The sequence below is a fragment of the Ictidomys tridecemlineatus genome, chromosome 6 (genome assembly GCF_052094955.1).
Source record: "Ictidomys tridecemlineatus isolate mIctTri1 chromosome 6, mIctTri1.hap1, whole genome shotgun sequence".
Lineage (NCBI taxonomy): Eukaryota > Metazoa > Chordata > Mammalia > Rodentia > Sciuridae > Ictidomys > Ictidomys tridecemlineatus.
The window spans coordinates 69,164,808-69,177,227 of record NC_135482.1 but is presented as its reverse complement, the minus strand read 5'-3'; positions in this window follow the sequence as shown (position 1 = coordinate 69,177,227).

Below are 12,420 nucleotides of genomic sequence, written 5' to 3'. Positions count from 1 at the left end.
CTATTACTCTAAGTAAAACATAGCCAAATTAACCTTTCACATATTTAATAATAATATAAAATCATATAGTCCCGATAAAAATTAAGCATTAATGATCAGCTCTCACTTAAACAACAATTATTAACATTATTGCAGTTAAATCAAGTACTTTGGGCATCTGACTGATACCTCTTCACTGCTCAGAGATGATATAGAAAAATTTCATGGTTTTCATACTGCACATCAGAGGTAACAGCAGAGCAGCCAACCATACGGTCTTAAAATAGGCTGGCTAAAGGATTTGAGGTTAACTGCTCTCAGGAACAAGCATGACAGCTGGAGTCCATGAAGCCTCCTAATTGTGAATGACCACACAGCATCCTAAATGATAGTAACAGATATCATTGGAAAGGCTTTTTCCTGTCCTTTGGATGCTGTCCAAAATCTGAAACCTGGCCTACAGAGGTGCTTCTCAAACTATCTGTGGTAACAAACTAATTCTTTCTTAATCTCTAATCCATTATAAATCAATAGATTAGAAAATTTTAAATTTATGTTTGTAAAGTATAAGGAAATGAATTTCAATGAAAAAAGACATAAAAATTCAACAGACCTAAAATTACATTCAATAAATCTAATCAGAACAAACAGTAGAAAAATTACACAAATAATACACATTATTTATCAAAGGTGTGCATTTAGGAGAACAAAATGGAGAACTGCTGATTATTCTCATAACTTTCTTTTGTCATTTACTATCATAAAAATGGAAAGTTATAAAGGAAATAGCAGTTCCTAATATTAAACTGCTTTACACACAATTTGAATGAACATCATGTATATAAACTATTGAGCTTGTTTTCTGCTTTTGAAGTTATCCAGGTTGGAATGATGACAATGCTACTTTCAGGGAATAAAATACATCCATGTCCTGTTTTATTAACATTCATAATATAAAAATCAGTCTCATAAAAGTAAATTGACAGTAATGGAAAATAACAGTAAACTCAGATTTGTTTTTTATTTCTATTTAAAGTGGGATATGTGATAGTGTATTTTCAAAGTCTTTCTTTAATCCTTTATCAGTAAATAGTTACAATAACTTATTCTATATATAATTTTTCAAGAATTGAAAGGGATGCTGGATCCACTATATTTTTCATGTATGCATCTTTTTGGATGGAAAGTAAAATTCCAAATATTTTGGATATGCCTTACAGATATGCAATGTCAAGATCATCAATTATATCATCAATAAATTCTGTTAAATTATGGGACATATCATTACACTCTTCAGAAATTGTTCATCCAATCTTCTCTCAATATTATCCTTAAGCTTTACCTATTATTGAAAAATATTGTGCATCCCTTCCTTCTATCAAAATATTAAGATCACTGAAAGCATCAAAGATATCAAATTTATAAATAAACCTATTTTATCCAATTAACAGCTTTAAAATGATATAAAATTGATTTCATCTTTTGTATAAAAACTGAGAATTTTCATTATGGTTTGAGCGCCAAGAGTTCATATGTTAGAAACAAAACCCTCAAGGTGGCAGTATTGAGAGGCAGTGGGCCTTTAAGAGGTGTAGCTTAGTGCACAGTAATTAGGTCACTGGGGGAACTGCACTTGGAAGAATTAAGATAGTTCCCCTGGGACCCATTTAGTTCACATGAGAGTGAGTTGTTATGAAAGAGTGAGCATAAACCCTGAAACTCTCTTTGACTTTTTGTCTTGCCATGTGATCCCTCTCACATGTGCTCCCTCCATGATGCCATTCACCATGAGGCCCTCTCAAAGATTTACAAGTGAAACCACCCAATCTTAGACTTTTAGCCACCCAAAACTGTGAGCTAAATAAACCTTTCTTCTTTATGTATTATCTAGTCTCAGGTACTTTGTTATAACAATGAAATATAGACGAACATAGCTTGTTTTGTGGTTCAAACACTGTCAGTAGAACATTTTGTCTATAACCATCATAAATTCAGTATGCATAAACTTACTTATGATCAGCTTTTATATTATCCATGACATAATAAGAGAATACTGTAGAAATTAACACATTAGCCTTTACATAACTCATGATATTTACTGTCACTAAGCATACTATTAGTTCAGCTGACAATTTTTCTCAGAACAGGACTTTCTCAGTGAAAGGAGTAGTTTATTTAAATAACACTCTGACCCAAGCTTCTTTCTCTGAGTATTATTCCACAATGTTTCCTCTAATTGTAGTTGCACCATTAGCAGATACTCCTATGAGAGTCAAGCTGCAAACCACAGTTGCTGACAATGATCACATGCTTAAAATTATGGTAATATCAAAATGTTCTAAGGATTTCTAAATACTTGCTCTTATTTCTTTCATATGGACTCATTATACATATTTTGTAAACTGGAATCACACTTTGAGTAAATAACCTTGGTCTGCAAGATTCTATGGAATCCACCCCCTACCCAGCTGTCTAGTCTCATCACATGCTATTTCCTCCCTCCTCTTATACTCTGGTCACATATAAATACATCATGCTCCCTCCCTCGTTGTGCCCTATACTTTTCCTATTAGAACTTGTCCTTCTTATAACTGTTTGCTTAGTTATCTGTATTCTCTTCTAGAATATAACCATAATAATGACAGAGCCCTTGTCTACTTTGGTTTATCATCAAAATTCCAATGCCAGGAAGTTGTTCAGTATTCACTGAACTGACCCTTTCAGTATCAGCCACAAAAAAGTCTCACATTTTTAGTGAAAAAATGTAAAATAATATTTAAGACTCATTGGGTAGAAAAATTGAAAATAACCCTTCTCTTTGATAATACTGGTCTCCTTTTAAAAACTGTTCAGATCCGAGGAGTTTTAAAGACAGAAAAAGAATAGGAATACAGGAAAGGTGGAGTGAGATAGAATGGGAGGAGGGTAGAAACAAATGAAGAAGAAAGCCCAGTCAGATCAGCAGTACAAAAGCAGCTAAATGTTCTATATTGTGCCACTTATTCCACCTAGAGTAGCCTTCCACTCTCACCCCAGTCCCCACTTGATGAACTGCCATTCACCCTCAAGATTCACATGGTGGGGCTGGGATTGTGACTCACTGCTAGAACGCTTACCTAGCATGTGTGAGGCACTGGGTTTTAGTCTCAGCACCACATGTAAATAAATAAGATAAAGGTCCATTGTCAACTAAAAAAATATTTTAAAAAAAGAGTCACATGGTTGTTTCATCCCTTATACACATTAACATACAAACACATGTGGGCACATATATACACAGAGCATGAGCTGGATGCTCCCTCTACTGTATTTTTCAAATCTACAGCATTCTGTATCCACCTATGTTGTAGCACACATCAGACCATTGTTACAAAGTTGTTTATTTGTCTCTCTTTTCTCTACCTAGACTGTATCTTCCTTAAGTGAGATTTTTTTTCACCTTTGAGGAATGAGAAACTGGCTTAGTGTTTAATTCAGTATCTTAGTCTGTTCAGGTTGCTAAAGCAACAAAAGACTGAGTAACTTATAAACAGAATCAGATTGTTCACAGTTCTGGAGAATCAATGGGCTTCAAGATATGATGTCTAATAAGGGTTCACTCTCTGTTTATAAATGGCACTTCTATCTAGGTTCTTTCATGATAAAAGAGCTTCCTTGAGTTTCTTACATAAGGGAACTAACCTCATTCCTAAGGGCTCTGCCATCCGGATCTATCAGTTTCTAAAGACTCCTCCTCTTAATATTATCATAGTTAGGATTAATTTCAGAATATTAACTTGGAGAGAGACACATTCAGACAATAGCCTCAAGTGTAATTTCAATGCACACTTGCTAATACACTAGCTGGCCATGGTTTATGTCTATTTTCACAGCCACAAGGAGTCAGAAGGGCGAAGAGTTGCCAGGAGTAGAAAAGAGCAAAAAGAAAGGATCCTGTATGATGTAAGGGTTTGAAATTAGACCAGATGGCAGTAAAAAGAAACTCTTTAAGGGTGAAGGAAGTAGAAGACAGAGATATGGGTGAAAAAATAGGTAAGAAAAAAAGAGATACAAAAAAAATTATTTTTAGTTCTTTAACAAAACACTTAAAATCTCTTTTTTGGGGGGGGGGTGTTATTCTTCCCAGTTGAGTATCTTTGTTCTTATTCATGTATTTTTCAACAATCTCTTAGTGAGAAGCTACATTAAGGAAGAATGTTGTGCCTTGTTCTGGGAGCATGATAGAGAAATAAGCTAATGAGAAAATAGGATATAGTACAATCAGAGCAAGAATAAAGACATATAGAATAGAAACAGGCAGGAAAGAGGGGCATCTAAATCACCAGGCCCTGCATATTTACTGATTCATTCTTTTGGCTCTGCAATCAAAGAGTGGACTCATAATTTGTCACTCTTTTCCTGATACGAGTTCCCAAATGCTGTGCCTTGAGATGATAAAACACTCTGACTTGGCATGTCTTTTCATATTTCTCAGTGTTCAAATTTAGAGTTCTGCCTTTAATCAGTATAAATAACTGCAAGAAAAAAAACTAGATCGGATTTTTCTACTTTAAGACATCTTCTAAATCTCACTAAATAGGTAAATAATTTTTCACATTTTATAGACTATTTTTATCCCCAATTTTCTGCAGCAAAGAGATAAATTTTATCCCATCTAATGTAATAAAAAAAGATACTGATTTCTGAATTTGTTAATTACACATTGCTGGCAATTTATCTTAACTATATAACATGAGCTAATAAGAAAGTAGAATATAGCACGATCAAAGCAAGAATAAAGACATACAGAATAGAAACAGGAAAGAGGGGCATCTAAACCACCAGGCCCTGCACATTTACTGTTCCATTCTAAGAGAATATATTTATTTTGACCAGATTTATTACCATCAATATTTGCATTACTGCCATTTCTATACAACTTCAAATATGACATGTGAAGTCCTCAACTGTGTGTGCAATCTTTAAAATTGCTAATGTGATGAAAAATTAATATCTCATCATTTATAAACCCTATTCACTTAAAACCATTTAGTGCTTTGGGGTAAAATAAATGTTTAAGCTCATCTTTATACAAAAAAAAAGCTTAGATTTTTAAAAAATTTGTGCTCAATTACATTCTACTTTCTAAAATAGTATTGTAACATGATAGAAAATCGGAAACTGACTATATTGCCTACTGAATTTTAAGTTACTGTTACTCTTTGTTGTTTTTATAACTCAAAGACATTATGAAGAGAGGGAGTAAGAAGTGAAGTTTGAATCTCTTTATGGAAGAAATTCTAGCTAGGTAGAAGCTATGAAGGCAGATACAAAATCCTGATTAAATAATAGAAGGAAACTAAAAAATATAATGAGCAGTGAACATATGGATCAAAGGTCTGAATCACAAGGGAGGTAATAGAAAAAGGTGATATTTATGCTCACATTTTGTTCTTCTATTTGATTGGCTGGAGCTGACCAGTAGAGAAAAAACAGGAAATAGAGAATGCAGAAAGCAACCTTATGGAGAAAGCAAGTCTCCTCCTGCAGATTTCCCATGAGTTTAGAGAACATAAACTGCTTAATTTCTTGCTGTGGTAGTGGAAGAGCATTTATCAGGGTGAGTGAATGACAACTGGGGTCAAAGGGTGCTATGATGAGATTACAGCAATTTAATAAAGACCCATTAGTTCAGTTAAAAGCAACAAAGGGAAACTGTTGATATGCAAAAGAAAATCCAAATTTGCAACTAAGATTATATTTATCTTAGTCTTACTTAAAATCAGTTTTTCTTATTTTCTGCATCTATTTATATAATAGACTAGAATTTATACTGATGATTAAATATAAAATAAATTTTTCAGATAAATGAAAAAAATCACTTTGATCTAAGTCTGCATTATAAACACAAATCACTGTCATGAAATTGTGACTATCCCATGGAACTCAATTGTAACCATACTTCCTGAAACCATACTTCAGAACTCTGTTCTGTTAATAAACATATACCTAAGGAGATTGTGATTTGTATACCTATAAAGCAATAAGATTTCTTTCTTGATATTTATTTTCTGTTATTTAAATTATGAAATCATATATCATGCCTCCCCATTTCATTTGATACCACCACCACCACAGGCACATTCTTCCACCTTAAGATCCATAGTTAAAATAAATCCTTTGATTTTTCTTTAGTGGTATTATATTATCAACAAAAATATTTATAGAGCAAAAAACCAGCTAAATTATTACCTAGCATGTCTACACTGATAAACACTCAATTTGACAATTAATAAGCCATGATTATATGCATTATAAATTCAAAAAGGTTTTCACTATGTTTAGTTTCATAGCCTGATTATTTAGGCAAGGAAAAAATAAAGCATTTAGTGTCGTAGGAAGGAAAAAAATAAATGTGAAAAAACTTGAGATTTCCATTCAAACCAGTTAAAATAGTGACCATTCAGTGAGATACAAAGAGGGGCTATCAGTACAGGTCTTTGGTTCAATAAATTAGAAAGCAAGGAGATGTCATTTATTAAAGACTAAAAGTTTTACCATTTCACAAAAATCATCCAACTAAGCAATTCTTAATGGTTACTAAATATATATGCTAGTGTAAGCTAATATGAAATATACAACAAAGTTTTCAAAAAGAAGAAAATGCATTTTTTAGTTCAAAATATCCAGCTGAGGTTAGCTTTATAGGTTTCCTTAAATAAACTGAGAGGAAATTTTGAACATTTCCAACTCTTAGTTAAGTGATCTTTTGTTAATAATTGATGGAAATGAACATGATTTAAAATTTTCAGTCAAAATCTACAGTTTTTAAAGCAATCCTATGGTAAAGGTATGTCCAAGAGTGATGTAAGCTAGGATGGTTTGTATTTCTAAGGGCATATGCTTCTAAGAAAGTACAAGATAGTCAAGGAGTGATATATGTATGCCTCAGATATCTACTGAGCAAAGCAATATGCAATTGATTCTATAAGAGAAATATTTCTCAATGTAATAGAAAAACACAGACAACAAATAGATTAGTAAAGACCAGAGGAGTTTTTGGAGGATAAAAATAGGAGGTTTTAAAATAAATAATTTTTAAAGGGCAAATGAGGAATATTTAAGATGGATGGCACACTAGAGGCAAAAGTTTACTCCCTGTGAAACAAATGAAAGTCTAGTTTAGATACATAAGGAGAAGAAAATAGTGATTAAGCATGGACAGGCAAGTGAGACTCCATACTTCGAAAGTTACAGAGATTCTGGTCTTTATTTTGAAAACAATAGGAAACCATTGAAGGTTTTTGAGCAGAGGAATGACTCAATCAAAAAGGAACTTTAAAATGAACTTTACTCTTTTTTAGAAAAAAACTATATTATTGACATGTTTTCTTTAAAAGACCCATCTACACAATGCTGATGAAGTCAGAATGTTAAAAAAAAAAAAAGCTCTGATGCCTCTCAGATTTAACAAGATGACCCAGAGTAATAATAACCATCCCGGGTTGGTAGAATACCTGTCAGAGTTGCCAGATCACTGAACACAGCACAAAATCTGATCATAACATTCTCAGAAACCACAGAAAACTAATGAGAGTTCACACAAAATGAGATGTAGAAAAGAAAGTATTTTTTTCTGTTACCAACAGCATCTTCAAAATCTAGGCAAATGAATTTGTATGGACAGGCTCACTCAAAACAAGTCTATCAAATGTCTAGGACTCTGTTTGGATCACTAATTTATAAGGATAGCAAATTAAAGAATAAATGCAAAAATATCTAAATAAATACTCTGGGGCCCATGAAGATTAAAAAATAAAACACAACAAACCCACATTATAGAAAGAGGTTAGATTCCCTGAATGGCTTCACCAAAACATTATGCCATAAATATAATCAAATTTTCAGTACACTTTAAAGTTACAGAGAATGATTTAAAGGAAAGGTCCAGGATCACTCACTAATCATTATATCTATAATGTTTTTCTTTTCTTTTCCAAAGTAGTTTATTATACACTCTAGGAAAGTTTTGCAATAAATTAGTATTGGTGAAAATGAGATAGCATTATCGGGATCTTTCCTTAAGTAGGGTACTTTACTGCAACATCCATCTTTACCCTAGGTAGTGAGACACGGTCTCCTAACTCTCATTATTTTCTCCATACACTTGATTGAAAATTTTAGGATATGAAAACATAACAGCAGGAGGAAGAAATAAAGTTGGTTTCTAGTTTCTGCTTTATACTTTTTGAGTTTTCAAATTTTCCACAGTGAGTACTATCTCTATCCACTTTCTGTTGTTAAGACAGAATAAATTAGACTGGGTAATTTTTAAGGAAATGTATTTTTGACAATTATGGAGGCTGCAAAGACAAGAGACCAGAATGTGGTGAGGGCCTCCTTGCTGTGTCATAACATGATAGAATGGCAAATGAGCTAGTGTACCCTAGGCCAGTACCCTGAAACCATTCTGCCCTCCTAGAGCTCTGGATCTATGATAGGAGAGGCAGCCCTCAAATATTACTGAAATCCTTTGGGGGTCTTTCTGCCATTATCTTCAGTAATAGAACCTGGCTTCCTTCTACCCATGCAAATCTCTTCAGCTAACAGTTATTTGGCCACACCCTTAGTATTCTCTCCCAAATATGCTATTAGACCCCTTACATGGCCAAAGAGTTTTCTAAATCTTTCTTCTCTGCTTCTCTTTTAATTATGAATTCCATCTTTAAGTCATATCTTTGCTCTCTCATTTCACTATAAGCAGTAAAAGGAGCCACACCACAGCCTGGATGCTTTGCTGCTCAGATATTTCTTCTACCAGATATTCTAATTTGTCAGTATTAAATTACATTTTTTTTGCTGGGTATGGTGGCACCGGCCTATAGTCCTAGTAAGTTAGGAGGCTGAGGCAGGAAAATCACAAGTTTAAGGCCAGACTTGGCAACTTACTGAGACCTTCAGCATTTTATTTAAAAAAAAAATATGGTCAAATTACTGGTAACTGTATTATAAAGATGACCTTTACTCCAGTTTCCAGTACCTTGTTCTTCATTTTCATCTGAGATCTGACTAGAATGATCTTTTTTATCTATATTTCTAAAAGAATTCTGATCATAACCATTTAAGTAATCTCTAAAATATTCCAGATTTTCCATAGTATTTTCTTCTGAGTTCTCTCCAGAAGCACCCTTAACACTACATTCATTGAAATCTAGGCCTTTCATAGGCTGTTCTCCCAAATTCTTCCAGCTGCTACCCATTTCCCTATTCCAAAGTTACTTCCACATTTTCAAGAATTTTGTTACAGAAACAATACCACTCTTGGTACCAATGTTCGGTCTTAGTTAATTTTCTGCTTTTATAACAGAATACCAATGACTAGGTGAATTATATGGAACAGAGATTTCATTTTACAATGTAAATGCTGAGAAGTCCAAGATCGAGGGACCACATCTAGTGAGGACCTCCTTGCTGCATAACATGGCAGAGGGCATCACTTGTGCCAGAGAGCACATACAGAAGAGTGAAATTTATCTCTCCTGTAGTTACTAACCCAATCTCATGATAATTGCATTCATTAATCCATTCAAGAGAGTAGAGCTCTCAGGATCTGAAACACCTCCCCTTAAGGCTTACATCTTAATACTATTACAATGGCAATTAAATCTCAATACAGGTTTTGAAAGGAACAAACATTTAATCCATTGCATATAAGTCTTAGCTTTGTATTTAAGAAAAAGAATGTTACTTTAAAATGCAGATTTCAAATGAGGGTTATAAAAAAAAGTAAACACAGTACATTAACTTTGCTTTCCAGTCCAAAAATAATAATCAGAAATAATTTGGGGGTCAAGATAGTACTCAGCATTGTTTCAAATTAGAAATTGTTGACTTTGCCAAAGAAATTTCAAACATCTTAATATACTACAAATTTATGAAGATTAATAGTTTAAACAAAAAAATATAATTCACATTGAAATCACAGCTGTTTGAAAATTAAAGTTACTGTAACTTCGTTACAGAATTGTTTTAAGTGGTGTTCAGGGTTATCTTAAAATTAGAATGGTAAAACAGAATTTAAGAACTCATATTTTGAGGATTAAAAGTGAGAAATTTTCTTATAGCCAGTTTATAATAATGAAGTCTAAAAGGTTTTTCCTCTTCCAGATTGAATAAAAGCATATTCTTCATTTCAGTAAATGCTAGATGGATCCTTCTGATTACTTATGCCAAAAAGCTTGCAGTCATTTCTCTCACATCCCACATTCAATCACTGAGAACGTCCTGTCTGCTACTCCTCAATATGCATCTAGAATCTGGCCACTTAACACCTCTACCCACAACCACATTAGGCCAAGCCACCATCCTAATTGGTCTATTTGCTACCATCCTCCTTTCCTTCAGTCTATGCTTAAAATAGCATCCAAATGAATGATCCCTTTAAAATGTAATTCAGGTCCTGTCATTCCTCCGCTCTAAATCCTCAGCAATTCTCCATCTCAATTGAAGTAAAAGCTGAAGTCCTTGCCAAGTCTCCCATGATCTGGTCCGTGTTGCCCTTCTGATCTCACTCTTCTTCCCTGCTTCCATTAGGGTTTCTGTGGCCTCCTTACTGTTTCTATAATAAGCACTCAAGTCTTTGCACTTGCTCTTCTTTCTCCAAGAATGCTCTAGGTAGAGCAGTCGTTTCTGCAGGTGTCCACATGGCTCACTCCCTTAATTCATCAGTACTTTGCTCAAATGTTACCATGTCAATATTTCTCCTGACACCTCTCTTTCAAAATTTCAAACTATCCCATTCACATATTTTCTACCATCCTTCTCAGAATTTTTTCTACATAGCATTTAACATTATCTAATATTCCAGATATGTTTCTTATTTATCCCATCCTACTTCCTCAGTAGAATGAAATCTTCATGAAGACAGAATTTTTCTCTTTTATTGCTGGATGTATTCCCAGAGCCCATAACAGTGCTTAGTACACAGTATTTACTCAATAAATACTTCATGGATATTAAATAAAAATGAAAATATTGGGTATACTATTGGTTATACATTCCTAATGTTTGGAAAGAGTCCTGGGTGGGAGATATAATTTTATCAGTCACCAAAGAAGATGGCCTTAAAATTAAAGGGACCAGATTCAGTAAAATTGAAATGTTCAGAACTTAGTCTCACAATACTTTTTGGAAAAGCATAACAATAAAAATAATCACATTTTGCCAGGCACAGTGGTGCACACCTGTAATCCCAGCAGCTCAGGAGGCTGAGGCAGGAGGATATTAAGTTCAAAACCAGCCTCAGCAAAAATGAGGCACTAAGCAATTCAGTGAGACCCTGTCTTTAAATAAAATACAAAATGGGGCTGAGGATGTGGCTCAGCAGTCACGTTCCCCTGAGTTCAGTCCCCCAGTACAAAAAAAAAAGCATTTTGATGAAAAAGCATATTGATAAAAATAATGCACTTTTTAATAAACTTTAAATTAGCAAAATTACAAAAATGAAGGTATTAAAAGAACAGAATATGCAACTAATTTCAGAAGTCTGAATCAATAATTTTTTATTTACTTCTAATTGCATTTTGCTTTGCTTCACATTCAAGGTTATTTTCTCTTCTCAGTAAATGAAGGATATGAAAGCCTTCTCATCCCATCCTTCTGTTCACCATCTGATCTGAACAACCACTACGGAACACTAATAAGGAACTGAAACATAAGCAAAATGTTTTTTCCTAAAGAGTTCCCATCTCTATTCTTCATCTTCTGTGACCATTTCATTGTACTGGTGACTGGCAGGACTTGTGGGAATTGAAAGTAATATGCTTGGAAGTAAATGGAGATTACAATTCTCTCTCCAATAATTTAAAACTTATTCTGAAGCGTCTTCAAAAAAAATAATAAATGCAGAGCCCAAGGTCAGACAACACTTTACTAAGAATCAGCCATTAGGATGCAGAACAGTCCTTTCAAAGGCTCTGCTGTCTGCATTTTGTAGGAACAGATGTGAAAAATGGGGAAAGTGTTATAAAATAACCACCACCACTGCTTAGTAATTGTGTTAATTGTATGTATCAAGTTGTGGCCCATTGTACTTCTCAAATGACATTGCTAATCAATCTCTACAAGTTATTTCATCATGATCAAAACACAGCTGAGCTGGACAATACCCAGCTTCAGAGTAATCTGAAAGCTTCTTCAAACACCTTTAATACATATTCACAGCCATCACTTTCCAAAATGTAATATTTTGCAACCTACTATATTTAAATTTCCAAAAATCTGCATGTTTAAATCAAAACTAAAATATTGGAGAAGTCTACATAATTTAACAAGTGACATGTATTAGAGAGTGCTGACTCAGCAGATGATAGGCAATCAACAGGCCAAAGGCTGTATGAAAACTGCAAGTAACTGCAGGTTTAAAGTTATGAAGAAGTTGAGAATGAATTTAAAATTTTTGTA